The sequence below is a fragment of the Hyperolius riggenbachi genome, chromosome 8, assembly GCF_040937935.1.
Source record: "Hyperolius riggenbachi isolate aHypRig1 chromosome 8, aHypRig1.pri, whole genome shotgun sequence".
Lineage (NCBI taxonomy): Eukaryota > Metazoa > Chordata > Amphibia > Anura > Hyperoliidae > Hyperolius > Hyperolius riggenbachi.
In genome coordinates, this window is record NC_090653.1 from 295,836,296 (window position 1) to 295,852,423 (window position 16,128).

Genomic DNA, 16,128 nt, shown 5'->3' on the forward strand with positions numbered 1-16,128 from the left:
AATGCCTTACCTTAACCTTCCCCTCCGCCTAACGGGCCTCACCCCAACCTTCTCCTCCGCCTAACGGTAACCTCGTCCTGATGCCTCACCCTAACCTTCTCCTCCGCCTAACAGTAACCTCTTCCCGATGCCTCACCCTAAACTTCTCCTCCACCTAACAGTAACCTCTTCCCGATGATGCCTCACCCTAACCTTCTCCTCCGCCTAATAGTAACCTCTTCCCGATGCCTCACCCTAACCTTCTCCTCCACCTAACGGTAACCTCTTCCGATTCGACACCCTAAACTTATCCTCCACCTAACGGTAATCTCTTACCGATGCCTCACCCTAACCTTCTCCTCCACCTAACGGTAACCTCTTCCGATTCCTCATCCTAACCTTCCCCTCCGCCTAATGGTAAACTCTTCCCGATGCCTCACCCTAACCTTCTCCTCTGCCTAACAGTAACCTCTTCCTGATGCCTCACCCTAACCTTCTCCTCCACCTAATGGTAACCTCTTCCCGATGATGCCTCACCCTAACCTTCTCCTCCACCTAACGGTAACCTCTTCCAATTCCTCACCCTAACCTTCTCCTCCGCCTAACGGTAACCTCTTCCCAATGCCTCACCCTAACCTTCTCCTCCACCTAACGGTAACCTCTTCCCGATGCCTCACCCTAACCTTCTCCTCTACCTAACGGTAACCTCTAATGATGCCTCACCCTAACCTTCTCCTCCACCTAATGGTAACCTCTTCCCGATGATGCCTCACCCTAACCTTCTCCTCCACCTAACGGTAACCTCTTCCAATTCCTCACCCTAACCTTCTCCTCCGCCTAACGGTAACCTCTTCCCAATGCCTCACCCTAATCTTCTCCTCCGCCTAACTGTAACCTCTTCCTGATGCCTCACCCTAACCTTCTCCTCCAATTAACAGTAACCTCTTCCCGATGCCTCACCCTAACTTTCTCCTCCACCTAATGGTAACCTCTTCCCGATGATGCCTCACCCTAACCTTCTCCTCCACCTAACGGTAACCTCTTCCCGATGCCTCACCCCAACCTTCTCCTCCACCTAACGGTAACCTCTTCCTGATGCCTCACCCTAACCTTCTCCTCTGCCTAACGGTAACCTCTCCTGATGCCTCACCCTAACCTTCTCCTCCGCTTAACAGTAACCTCTTTCCAATGCCTCACCCCAACCTTCTCCTCCACCTAACGGTAACCTCTTCCCAATGCCTCACCCTAACCTTCTCCTCCACCTAACGGTAACCTCTTCCCTATGCCTCACCCTAACCTCCTCCTCCACCTAACGGTAACCTCTTCCTGATGCCTCACCCTAACCTTCTCCTCCGCCTAATAGTAACCTCTTCCCGATGCCTCACCCTAACCTTCTCCTCCACGTAACGGTAACCTCTCCTGATGCCTCACCGTAACCTTCTCCTCCGCCTAACGGTAACTGCTTCCTGATGCCCCACCCTAACCTTCTCCTCCACCTAACGGTAACTGCTTCCTGATGCCCCACCCTAACCTTCTCCTCCACCTAACGGTAACTGCTTCCTGATGCCCCACCCTAACCTTCTCCTCCACCTAACGGTAACTGCTTCCTGATGCCCCACCCTAACCTTCTCCTCCACCTAACGGTAACTGCTTCCTGATGCCCCACCCTAAGTTCCTCCTCCGCCTAACGGTAACCTCTTCCCGATGCCTCACCCTAACCTTCCCCTCCGCCTAACGGTAACCTCTTCCTGATGCCTCACCCTAACCTTCTCCTCCGCCTAATGGTAACCTCTTCCCGATGCCTCACCCTAACCTTCTTCTCCGCCTAACGGTAACCTCTTCCCGTTGCCTCACCCTAACCTTCTCCTCCGCCTAACGGTAACCTCTTCCCGATGCCTCACCCTAACCTTCTCCTCTGCCTAACAGTAACCTCTTCCTGATGCCTCACCCTAACCTTCTCCTCCACCTAATAGTAACTTCTTCCCAATGCCTCACCCTAACCACCTCGTCCACCTAACGGTAACCTCTTCCCAATGCCTCACCCTAACCTTCTCCTCCACCTAATGGTAACCTCTTCCCGATGATGCCTCACCCTAACCTTCTCCTCCACCTAACGGTAATCTCTTCCCGATGCCTCACCCTAACCTTCTCCTCTGCCTAACAGTAACCTCTCCTGATGCCTCATCCTAACCTTCTCCTCCACCTAACGGTAACCTCTTCCTGATGCCTCACCCTAACCTTCTCCTCCACCTAACGGTAACCTCTTCCCTATGCCTCACCCTAACCTTCTCCTCCACCTAACGGTAACCTCTTCCTGATGCCTCACCCTAACCTTCTCCTCCGCCTAATAGTAACCTCTTCCCGATGCCTCACCCTAACCTTCTCCTCCACGTAACGGTAACCTCTCCTGATGCCTCACCGTAACCTTCTCCTCCGCCTAACGGTAACTGCTTCCTGATGCCCCACCCTAACCTTCTCCTCCACCTAACGGTAACTGCTTCCTGATGCCCCACCCTAAGTTCCTCCTCCGCCTAACGGTAACCTCTTCCCGATGCCTCACCCTAACCTTCCCCTCCGCCTAATGGTAACCTCTTCCTGATGCCTCACCCTAACCTTCTCCTCCGCCTAACGGTAACCTCTTCCCGATGCCTCACCCTAACCTTCTTCTCCGCCTAACGGTAACCTCTTCCCGTTGCCTCACCCTAACCTTCTCCTCCACCTAATAGTAACTTCTTCCCGATGCCTCACCCTAACCACCTCCTCCACCTAACGGTAACCTCTTCCCAATGCCTCACCCTAACCTTTTCCTCCACCTAACGGTAATCTCTTCCGATTCCTCACCCTAACCTTCTCCTCCACCTAACGGTAACCTCTTCCCGATGCCTCACCCTAACCTTCTCCTCTGCCTAACAGTAACCTCTCCTGATGCCTCATCCTAACCTTCTCCTCCACCTAACGGTAACCTCTTCCCGATGCCTCACCCTAATCTTCTCCTCAGCCTAACGGTAACCTCTTCTCAAAGCCTCACCCTAACCTTCTCCTCCACCTAACGGTAACCTTTTCCTGATGCCTCACCCTAACCTCCTCCTCAGCCTAACGGTAACCTCTTCCTGATGCCTCACCCTAACCTCCTTCTCAGCTTAACGGTAACCTCTTCCTGATGCCTCACTCTAACCTTCTCCTCCGCCTACCAGTAACCTCTTCCCGATGCCTCACCCTAACCTTCTCCTCGACCTAATGGTAACCTCTATCTGATGCCTCACCCTAACCACCCATCCTCCGCCTAACGGTAACCCTATCCGATGCCTCACCCTAACCTTCTCCTCCGCCTAACGGTAACCTCTTCCGATGCCTCACCCTAACCGTCTCCTCCACCTAATAGTAACCTCTTCCGATGCCTCACCCTAACCATCTCCTCCACCTAACGGTAACCTCTTCCCGATGCCTCATCCTAACCGTCTCCTCCGCCTAATAGTAACCTCTTCCCGATGCCTCACCCTAACCTTCTCCTCCACCTAACGTTAACCGCTTCCGATGCCTCACCGTAACCTTCTCCTCCACCTAATGGTAGCCTCTTCCCAATGCCTCACCCTAACCTTCTGCTCCCCTAACGTTAACCCTTCCCAATGCCTCACCCTAACCTTCTCCACCTAACGGTAACCTCTTCCCGATGCCTCACCCTAACCTTCTCCTCCGCCTAACGGTAACCTCTTCCCGATGCCTCACCCTAACCTTCTCCTTCGCCTAACAGTACCCTCTTCCCGATGCCTCACCCTAACCTCCTTTGCCTAACGGTAACCTCTTTCCAATGCCTCACCCTAACCTCCTCCTCCACCTAACGGTAACCTCTTCCTGATGCCTCACCCTAACCTTCTCCACCTAACTGTAACCTCTTCCCGATGCCTCACCCAACGGTAACCTCTTCCCGATGCCTCACCCTAACCTTCTCCTTCGCCTAATGGTAACCTCTTCCCAATGCCTCACCCTAACCTTCTCCTCTGCCTAACGGTAACCTATTCCCAAAGCCTCACCCTAACCTTCTCCTCCGCCTAATGGTAACCTCTTCCTGATGCCTCACCCTAACCTTCTCCTCTGCCTAATGGTAACCTCTTCCCGATGCCTCACCCTAACCTACTCCTCCACCTAACTGTAACCTCTTCCCGATGCCTCTCCATAACCTTCTCCTCCGCCTAATAACCTCTTCCCGATGCCTCACCCTAACCTTCTCCTCTGCCTAACAGTAACCGCTTCCCGATGCCTCACCCTAACCTCCTCCTCCGCCTAACGGTAACCTCTTCCCGATGCCCCACTCTAACCTTTTCCTCCGCCTAATAGTAACCTCTTCCCGATGCCTCACCCTAACCTTCTCCTCCACCTAACGGTAACCTCTTCCCAATGCCTCACCCTAACCTTCTCCTCTGCCTAACGGTAACCTCTTCCCAATGCCTCACCCTAACCTTCTCCTCCACCTAATGACAACCTCTTCCCGATGCCTCACCCTAACCTTCTCCTCTGCCTAACGGTAACCTCTTCGCAATGCTTCACCCTAACCTTCTCCTCTGCCTAACGGTAACCTCTTCCCAATGCCTCACCCTAACCTTCTCCTCCGCCTAACGTTAACCTCTTTCCGATGCCCCACCCTTACCTTCTCCTCCACCTAATGGTAACCTCTTCCCAATGCCTCGCACTAACCTTCCCCTCTGCCTAATGGTAAACTCTTCCCGATGCCTCACCCTAACCTTCTCCTCCGCCTAACAGTAACCTCTTCCTGATGCCTCACCCTAACCTCCTCCTAATGGTAACCTCTTCCCGATGCCTCACCCTAACCTTCCCCTTCGCCTAACGGTAACCTCTTCCTGATGCCTCACCCTAACCTTCTCCTCCGCCTAACTGTAACCTCTTCCCAATGCCTCACCCTAACCTTCCCCTCCGCCTAACGGTAACCTCTTCCCGATGCCTCACCCTAACCTTCTCCTCCGCCTAACGGTAACCTCTTCCTGATGCCTCACCCTAACCTTTTGTAACCTACCAATAGATTGGACCAGTTGAGTAAATTAAGAAAGACTTATGCAGTAAGATGGGAACCGTCTGGTCAGTCCAAGAAAGATTTAGGCTTCTGTCAGTTCTGGAAAGTCAAACTGCTATAAACTGAAGAAATATTTTAAGAAGATTAATTTACAAAAAGTCTTGTGGGGCAATCTTCAGCTGAGTTTTACTTAAAAGGAGCCATTTCAGTCAATATTCTCACTTCAATCGGAATGGACTCAAAGAAGGAAAATTATGAAATTAACCCTTGTGGCAGATCCATCAAAACGTCTTCAGAAAGGTCGAATCTACGGCATTGTTTCTGCCGAAATTGGGGAAAGCGATGAATGGAGAACGGTGGCGTTTCTCTATCGATGAGGGACGGGAATGGTACAGAATACTGCAGAGAATAGATGTATGGATTAATCTCATTATTAGTGAGCTCCTGGCCTCTGCAGTCCACCCGTGCCCGCCACACATACCAGCAGACAATGGCGGCTCGGAGCAGACGGGAGAACAGCACCCCGGGGACACTTTCTTGCAAAGAGTTTGGAAAAGCTTTTAGCTGCGCAGCTACAGAAACCTCTTAATGGGTCACAGAGAATAGAAGGAACAGACGCTGGTTTCCCTATCGCAGCAAATCCGCCGTGACTCAACCCTCGCCAGGAATACGCCACCTTCCTGCGAACCGCGCTTTCCCAGCAAGCGTGACTCACATTCTGCCTTCTGAGCTGGAAGAGAGGCCGGCACACGCCGAGGAAGAAACGCTGCAGACCGTTACTGCATACCCGACAAACATCAGGACCATCGACCACCACACGCCGAGGAGGAAACGCTGCAGACCGTCACTGCATACCCGACAAAAATCAGGAACATCGGCCACCACACGCCGAGGAGGAAACGCTGCAGGAATCACCGACCAACACTGCATACCCGACAAATATCAGGACCATTGGCCACCACACGCCGAGGAGGAAACACCGCAGGCACCACCGACCAACACTGCATACCCGACAAATATCAGGACCATTGGCCACCACACGCAGAGGAGGAAACGCTGCAGGAATCACCAACCAACACTGCATACCCGACAAACAGCAAGACCATTGGCCGCCACACGCTGAGGAAGAAATACCGCAGGCACCACCGACCACCACTGCATACCGGACAAATATCAGGACCATCGGCCACCACACGCAGAGGAGGAAACGCTGCAGGAATCACCGACCAACACTGCATACCCGACAAATATCAGGACCATTGGCCACCACACGCTGAGGAAGAAAGGACGCAGGAATCACCGACCACCACTGCATACCCGACAAATATCAGGACCATCGGCAACCACACGCCGAGGAGGAAACGCTGCAGGAATCACCGACCACCACTGCATACCCGACAAACAGCAAGACCATTGGCCGCCACACGCTGAGGAAGAAATACCGCAGGCACCACCGACCAACACTGCATACCGGACAAATATCAGGACCATCGGCCACCACACGCAGAGGAGGAAACGCTGCAGGAATCACCAACCAACACTGCATACCCGACAAACAGCAGGACCATTGGCCGCCACACGCTGAGGAAGAAACGCTGCAGGAATCACCGACCACCACTGCATACCGGACAAATATCAGGACCATTGGCCACCACACGCCGAGGAGGAAACGCTGCAGGAATCACCGACCAACACTGCATACCCGACAAATATCAGGACTATTGGCCACCACACGCCGAGGAGGAAACGCCGCAGGAATCACCGACCAACACTGCATACCTGACAAACATCAGGACCATTGGCCACCACACGCCGAGGAGGAAACGCTGCAGGAATCACCGACCAACACTGCATACCCGACAAATATCAGGACTATTGGCCACCACACGCTGAGGAAGAAACGCTGCAGGAATCACCGACCAACACTGCATACCCGACAAATATCAGGACTATTGGCCACCACACGCTGAGGAAGAAACGCTGCAGGAATCACCGACCAACACTGCATACCGGACAAATATCAGGACCATCGGCCACCACACGCAGAGGAGGAAACGCTGCAGGAATCACCAACCAACACTGCATACCCGACAAACAGCAGGACCATTGGCCGCCACACGCCGAGGAGGAAACGCTGCAGGAATCACCGACCACCACTGCATACCGGACAAATATCAGGACCATTGGCCACCACACGCCAAGGAGGAAACGCTGCAGGAATCACCGACCAACACTGCATACCCGACAAATATCAGGACTATTGGCCACCACACGCCGAGGAGGAAACGCTGCAGGAATCACCGACCACCACTGCATACCCGACAAACATCAGGACCATCGGCCACCACATGCCGAGGAGGAAACGCCGCCGGAATCACCGACCAACACTGCATACCCGACAAACAGCAGGACCATTGGCCACCACACGCTGAGGAAGAAAGGACGCAGGAATCACCGACCACCACTGCATACCGGACAAATATCAGGACCATCGGCCACCACACGCCGAGGAGGAAACGCTGCAGGAATCACCGACCAACACTGCATACCGGACAAATATCAGGACCATTGGCCACCACACGCTGAGGAAGAAAGGACGCAGGAATCACCGACCACCACTGCATACCCGACAAATATCAGGACCATTGGCCACCACACGCCGAGGAGGAAACGCTGCAGGAATCACCGACCAACACTGCATACCGGACAAATATCAGGACCATCGGCCACCACATGCCGAGGAGGAAACGCCGCCGGAATCACCGACCACCACTGCATACCCGACAAATATCAGGACTATTGGCCACCACACGCCGAGGAGGAAACGCTGCAGGAATCACCGACCACCACTGCATACCCGACAAACATCAGGACCATTGGCAACCATACGCCGAGGAAGAAACTCCGAAGGCACCACTGACCGTTACTGCATACCTGAAAAACATCAGGACTATCGGCAACTACACGCCGAGGAAGAAACGCCGCAGGAATCACCGACCACCACTGCATACCTGACAAACATCAGGACCATCGGCCACCACACGCTGAGGAAGAAAGGACGCAGGAATCACTGACCGTCAGTGCATACCTGACAAACATCAGGACCATCGGCCACCACACGCTGAGGAAGAAACTCCGCAGGTGAAAAACAGCAGCTTTCTGACTTGAATCCAATTGAGAATCTGTGGAGGGAGCTAAAGATCAGGGTGATGGCAAGAAGACCCTCCAACTTGAAAAGATTTGGAGCTCATTGCTAAAGATGAATGGGCAAAAATACCCGTGGAGACATGCAAAAAGCTGGTCTGCAAAAGCTGACATCTTCTGCAGCACTTTACAGAGTAGTATCCAAGAAAGCGATGTCCCGCTCGATGATCCAGCAATTAATAATCTTTATTGAAGCAGTAGGACATAGCACAACATGCCTGCTAACATGTTTCGAACACACAATGGTTCTTAATCATAGCATAAACCCACACTCTGTGAAAGCGACACCTTAATACTTAAAGGACTTACGAGGCGAACTGGCCCCAAAAAGTTAAATACTTGTATGAAATATCAATGCACGGAGGGCGCCATCCGCGCCGTTCCGCCGGGTCCCCGCATCTCAATGTGCCCCCCCCCGGCCGGTCCCGACCCCACAGCCCGGGTCGGGCTCTCCTTCCTCCAGTAAGATGGCCGACTGAGCTGGTCGCGGCTGCGCAGTCCGCATATGCACGTGTGCGGCTGCGCAGCTCTAGGGCCTCCCCCCCGATCCACGCTATAGGCCGTCTCCTGTTGCGTGGATCGGGGGGAAGGCCCTAGAGCTGCGCAGCTGCACTCGCGCATATGCGACGTGCGCAGCCGCGGCCAGCTCCGGCGGCCATCTTACTGGAGGAAGGAGAGCCCGACCCGGGCTGTGGGGTCGGGACCGGCCGGGGGGGGCACATTGAGATGCGGCCGGGGACCCGGCGGAACGGCACAGAGGGTGCGGACGGCGCCCTCCCTGCATTGATATTTCATACAGGTATTTAACTTTTTGGGGCCAGTTCGCCTCGCAAGTCCTTTAAAACCACACCTCCAAACATAGGAAAAGCCCAAAAAACAAGGGGTGGTTGGTTGAGCGGATTTTCACTTCACATAACATCCACTTTACGGAGTACATAGCCAGGTCACTAATTGATAGAAAAGCACAGAATCCAGGCTCATCTCCACAAGTAAAACTGAGGTGCTAACGAGAGGGTGGCCAAACCATAAAATCAATTAACTAAATGTAGAAACGAGGCTGGCATTGCATCCTGTTTTTTATCATCCTACAAGTTCCAAAAGCTATTCTAATGTGTTCTGGCTTACTGCAGCACGTTCTACTATCACCATCTCTGTAATAAATCAACTTATCTCTCTCTTGTCAGACTTGTCAGCCTGTGTCTGGAAGGCTGCCAAGTTCTTCAGTGTTGTGGTTCTGTGATGCACCTCCCCCTTCCAGGCCCCTCTCTGCACACTGCCTGTGTATTTAGATTAGGACAGCTTCTCTCTTCTCTCTTATCTTTTACAAGCTGGATAAATCCTCCTCTGAGCTGGCTGGGCTTTCACATACTGAGGAATTACATACAGGCAGAGCTGTCTGTACTCTGCAGGAAGAAACAGCCTGACACTTCAGTGGATGAGAGCTGAAGGGGGAAAGAAACACACAAATGATCTCTTGAGATTCAAAAGGAAGGGTGTATACAGCCTGCTTGTGTATGGATGTATTTTCTATGTGTGGACATACTGTACATCAACCTACTTCCTGTTTTGGTGGCCATTTTGTTTGTTTATAAACAAACTTTTTAAAACTGTTTTTAACCACTTTTAATGCGGCGGGGAGCGGCGAAATTGTGACAGAGGGTAATAGGAGATGTCCCCTAACGCACTGGTATGTTTACTTTTATGCGATTTTAACAATACAGATTCTCTTTAAAGGGAGGCCCACAACTAGTTCACAATCCTATGTGAGTGGAGGAGTTCTGTAGGAGCGGACCACACCGGCAGACAGGACACGGACTGGAATGTGTTATCGCCGCTGCCAGGTTATTATTTATACAGCACTATATAAATACTACATTATATTACGCAGCACTTTACAGAGTACATAGTCATGTCACTGACTGTCCTCAGGAAGAGCTCACACTCTAATCCTACCATAGTCATAGTGTAATGTCCTACCATATTATTATTATGTATTTATATAGCACTGACATCTTCTGCAGCACTTTACAGAGTACATAGCCAAGTCAATGACTGTCCTCAGGAAGAGCTCACACTCTAATCCTACCATAGTCATAGTCTAATGTCCTACCATATTATTAGTATGTATTTTATATAGCACCAACATATTCTGCAGCACTGTACAGAGTACATAGTTATGTCACTGGCTGTCCTCAGAGGAGCTCACAATCTAATCCTACCATAGCCATAGTGTAATGTCCTACCATATTATTATTATGTATTTATATAGCACCAACATCTTCTGCAACACATTACAGAGTACATAGCCATGTCACTGACTGTCCTCAGAGGAGCTCACAATCTAATCCTACCATAGTCATAGACTAATGTCCTACCATATTATTATTATTATGTATTTATATAGCACTGACATCTTCTGCAGCACTGTACAGAGTACATAGTCATGTCACTGACTGTCCTCAGAGGAGCTCACACTTTAATCTTACCATAGTCATAGTCTAATGTCCTACCATATTATTATTATGTATTTATATAGCACTGACATCTCCTGCAGCACATTACAGAGTACATAGCCATGTCACTGACTGTCCCCAGAGGAGCTCACAATCTAATCCTACCATAGTCACAGTCTAATGTCCTACCATATTATTATTATGAATTTATATAGCACTGACATCTTCTGCAGCACTTTACAGAGTACATAGTCATGTCACTGGCTGTACACAGAGGAGCTCACACTCTAATTCCTACCATAGTCATAGTGTAATGTCCTACCATATTATTAGTATGTATTTATGTAGCACTGACATCTTCTGCAGCACATTACAGAGTACATAGTAATGTCACTGACTGTCCCTCAGAGGAGCTCACACTAATTCCTACCATAGTCATATGTCTATGTATGTATCGTGTAGTGTATGTACAGTAGTCTATGGACAATTTAGGTGGAAGCCAGTTAAGTTATCTGTATGTTTTTGGGATGTCACGGTGCTGCCCGGATTGTGGTAGTTTCTGTAAAGGGTCCTCTGAAAGCGTTCACTCCACACTCTTCAAAAGTGATAAACCGCAACACAAACGTTTAAAGCATTTCATTGTTTATTTCAAAAACAGGAAAGTGAGGGCGGAAGTCAAGCAATGGGGCGAGGGTGGCGGGGAAGGGACTTGTATGTGAAGACAATAAACCAAATAAAAAAATCAAGATGGGTAACTCAGACCACAGACACAACTCTGAAGAGAGAGAAGGATAATAATAAAAAGTAAATTAAAAAACCACTTGGAAGATGGCTTTATTTGTTTAAAATAACCAGAAAACAAAAATGAAACATAAAATACAAATTTATTCACACTATAGTACTAACAATTTATCTCTTTAAAAAATGTGTTTTTTTTTCTGTTTTTTATTCCTTTTAGATCGACCTAAAATCAGCTTTATGTGTATGGTACAGTTCATAATATTTGTCCAGTATAGAAATTGGAGGATTGCGCAGCACCAAGTTTGTTTTTTTATTTTTTTCCCCTCAAATTTCCAAAAACTTTTAAATTTTTAAATCTTGTAAAAAGGTCCCGTGGGAATTTGTGATAACGTGTGTGTCAACTTATTGGTGGAAACGGGGAATATTCTCTACGGGTCGTCCTATTGGAGGAGACGGGGAGTAGTTTCTACGGGTCGTCCTATTGGTGGAAACGGGGAATATTCTCTACGGGTCGTCCTATTGGAGGAGACGGGGAGTAGTTTCTACGGGTCGTCCTATTGGTGGAAACGGGGAATATTTTCTACGGGTCGTCCTATTGGCGGAGACGGGGGAATATTCTCTACGGGTCATCCTATTGGAGGAGACGGGGAATATCTCTACGGGTCGTCCTATTGGCGGAGACGGGGGAATATTCTCTACGGGTCGTCCTATTGGAGGAGACGGGGAATATTTTCTACGGGTCGTCCTATTGGAGGAGACGGGGAATATTCTCTACGGGTCGTCCTATTGGAGGAGACGGGGAATATTTTCTACGGGTCGTCCTATTGGAGGAGACGGGGAATATTCTCTACGGGTCGTCCTATTGGAGGAGACGGGAATATTCTCTACGGGTCGTCCTATTGGAGGAGACGGGGAATAGTTTCTATGGGTCGTCCTATTGGAGGAGACGGGGGAATATTCTCTACGGGTCATCCTATTGGAGGAGACGGGGAATATTCTCTACGGGTCGTCCTATTGGAGGAGACGGGGAATATTCTCTACGGGTCGTCCTATTGGAGGAGACGGGGAATATTCTCTACGGGTCGTCCTATTGGAGGAGACGGGGAGTAGTTTCTACGGGTCGTCCTATTGGTGGAAACGGGGAATATTTTCTACGGGTCGTCCTATTGGCGGAGACGGGGGAATATTCTCTACGGGTCATCCTATTGGAGGAGACGGGGAATATTCTCTACGGGTCGTCCTATTGGCGGAGACGGGGAATATTCTCTACGGGTCGTCCTATTGGAGGAGACGGGGAATATTCTCTACGGGTCGTCCTATTGGCGGAGACGGGGAATATTCTCTACGGGTCGTCCTATTGGAGGAGACGGGGAATAGTTTCTACGGGTCGTCCTATTGGAGGAGACGGGGAATATTCTCTACGGGTCGTCCTATTGGAGGAGACGGGGAATAGTTTCTACGGGTCGTCCTATTGGAGGAGACGGGGAATATTCTCTACGGGTCGTCCTATTGGAGGAGACGGGGAATATTTTCTACGGGTCGTCCTATTGGAGGAGACGGGGAATATTCTCTACGGGTCGTCCTATTGGAGGAGACGGGGAATATTCTCTACGGGTCGTCCTAATGGCGGAGATGGGGAATATTCTCTACGGGTCATCCTATTGGAGGAGACGGGGAATATTCTCTACGGGTCGTCCTATTGGAGGAGACGGGGAATATTTTCTACGGGTCGTCCTATTGGCGGAGACGGGGAATATTCTCTACGGGTCGTCCTATTGGAGGAGACGGGGAATATTCTCTACGGGTCGTCCTAATGGCGGAGATGGGGAATATTCTCTACGGGTCATCCTATTGGAGGAGACGGGGAATATTCTCTACGGGTCGTCCTATTGGAGGAGACGGGGAATATTTTCTACGGGTCGTCCTATTGGCGGAGACGGGGAATATTCTCTACGGGTCATCCTATTGGAGGAGACGGGGAATATTCTCTACGGGTCGTCCTATTGGAGGAGACGGGGAATATTTTCTACGGGTCGTCCTATTGGAGGAGACGGGGAATATTCTCTACGGGTCGTCCTATTGGAGGAGACGGGGAATATTCTCTACGGGTTGTCCTATTGGCGGAGACGGGGAATATTCTCTACGGGTCGTCCTATTGGAGGAGACGGGGAATAGTTTCTACGGGTCGTCCTATTGGAGGAGACGGGGAATATTCTCTACGGGTCGTCCTATTGGAGGAGACGGGGAATAGTTTCTACGGGTCGTCCTATTGGAGGAGACGGGGAATATTCTCTACGGGTCGTCCCTATTGGCGGAGACGGGGAATATTCTCTACGGGTCATCCTATTGGAGGAGACGGGGAATAGTTTCTATGGGTCGTCCTACTGGAGGAGACGGGGAATATTCTCTACGGGTCGTCCTATTGGAGGAGACGGGGAATAGTTTCTACGGGTCGTCCTATTGGAGGAGACGGGGAATATTCTCTACGGGTCGTCCCTATTGGCGGAGACGGGGAATATTCTCTACGGGTCATCCTATTGGAGGAGACGGGGAATAGTTTCTATGGGTCGTCCTATTGGAGGAGACGGGGGAATATTCTCTACGGGTCGTCCTATTGGAGGAGACGGGGGAATATTCTCTACGGGTCGTCCCTATTGGAGGAGACGGGGGAATATTCTCTACGGGTCGTCCCTATTGGAGGAGACGGGGAATATTCTCTACGGGTCATCCTATTGGAGGAGACGGGGAATAGTTTCTACGGGTCGTCCTATTGGAGGAGACGGGGAATATTCTCTACGGGTCGTCCTATTGGAGGAGACGGGGAATATTTTCTACGGGTCGTCCTATTGGAGGAGACGGGGAATATTCTCTACGGGTCGTCCTATTGGCGGAGACGGGGAATATTCTCTACGGGTCGTCCTATTGGCGGAGACGGGGAATATTCTCTACGGGTCGTCCCTATTGGCGGAGACGGGGAATATTCTCTACGGGTCGTCCTATTGGAGGAGACGGGGAATATTCTCTACGGGTCGTCCTATTGGAGGAGACGGGGAATATTCTCTACGGGTCGTCCCTATTGGCGGAGACGGGGAATATTCTCTACGGGTCGTCCTATTGGCGGAGACGGGGAATATTCTCTACGGGTCGTCCTATTGGCGGAGACGGGGAATATTTTCTACGGGTCGTCCTATTGGAGGAGACGGGGAATAGTTTCTATGGGTCGTCCTATTGGAGGAGACGGGGGAATATTCTCTACGGGTCGTCCTATTGGAGGAGACGGGGGAATATTCTCTACGGGTCGTCCCTATTGGAGGAGACGGGGGAATATTCTCTACGGGTCGTCCCTATTGGAGGAGGCGGGGAATATTCTCTACGGGTCATCCTATTGGAGGAGACGGGGAATAGTTTCTACGGGTCGTCCTATTGGAGGAGACGGGGAATATTCTCTACGGGTCGTCCTATTGGCGGAGACGGGGAATATTCTCTACGGGTCGTCCTATTGGAGAAGACGGGGAATATTCTCTACGGGTCGTCCTATTGGCGGAGACGGGGAATATTCTCTACGGGTCGTCCTATTGGCGGAGACGGGGAATATTCTCTATGGGTCGTCCTATTGGCGGAGACGGGGAATATTCTCTACGGGTCGCCCTATTGGCGGAGACGGGGAATATTCTCTACGGGTCGTCCTGTTGGAGGAGACGGGGAATAGTTTCTACGGGTCCTCCTATTGGAGGAAACTGGGAATATTCTCTACGGGTCGTCCTATTGGCGGAGACGGGGAATATTCTCTACGGGTCGTCCTATTGGAGGAGACGGGGAATATTCTCTACGGGTCGTCCTATTGGAGGAGACCTGGAATATTTTCTACAGGTCGTCCTATTGGAGGAGACGGGGAATATTCTCTACGGGTCGTCCTATTGGAGGAGACGGGGAATATTTTCCAGGTTTGTGGACTGACCGAGGTCCCGCTAGTCTCCTCTCTGCAAACAAACAACAGTGAAGAGCAATTATAATTCTAGCCGGAGGCTTGTGGCAGAAGCATTCACTACAACACAACAGGATGACACTTTTTATTGGCTGAGAATTAATGAGATTTGATGCTGCTTTTAAGTTGAATTCTGGGGGTAAAAAAAGTTTCTCCACAAATCTTTATCAGGTTACAGTCCAGAGACTGCAATTTCTTGCAAGGCTTTTATGCGACCCAAGTCTGGTCTCAGAGACACCCAATGGCATGAGTTGGAGCTGAACAGTGTGATTATGTCACAACATGGGCCCTCTCCTTTCCCATCGAACACTAGAAAAGGCCAATGAGCTGATAAGGAGTGCGTTCAAATTGTACAATGGGCCAATTAAATTCACTTCCTGCTGAGTATGTTGGGCCAGATTCCAAATGCAATGCTATGTGCATACAATTTGTGTGGAAGCCAGAATTATCATCATCTCAATTCAACGTCTCTGCTGAGCAGCTTCCTTTTCGGTTTTACAACTGGTGCGTTTGGGGTTCTATGCTCCTCCCCCATCGCAGCGCACAGAATGCCTAACATATGACCCTGCGCCCCCCTCAACGTACTCCATGCTGGACAGGAAGTAAGTCACTGGAATTCCTGGGTTTCAGCGCCGCCGCCAACATGCTTAAAATGTCTGCATCGCCCGCAGACTTACATTACTTCCTCCATGGAATTCTGACGGAAACGCGTTGTTGACATTGCGGCAGCTGATCAGGCA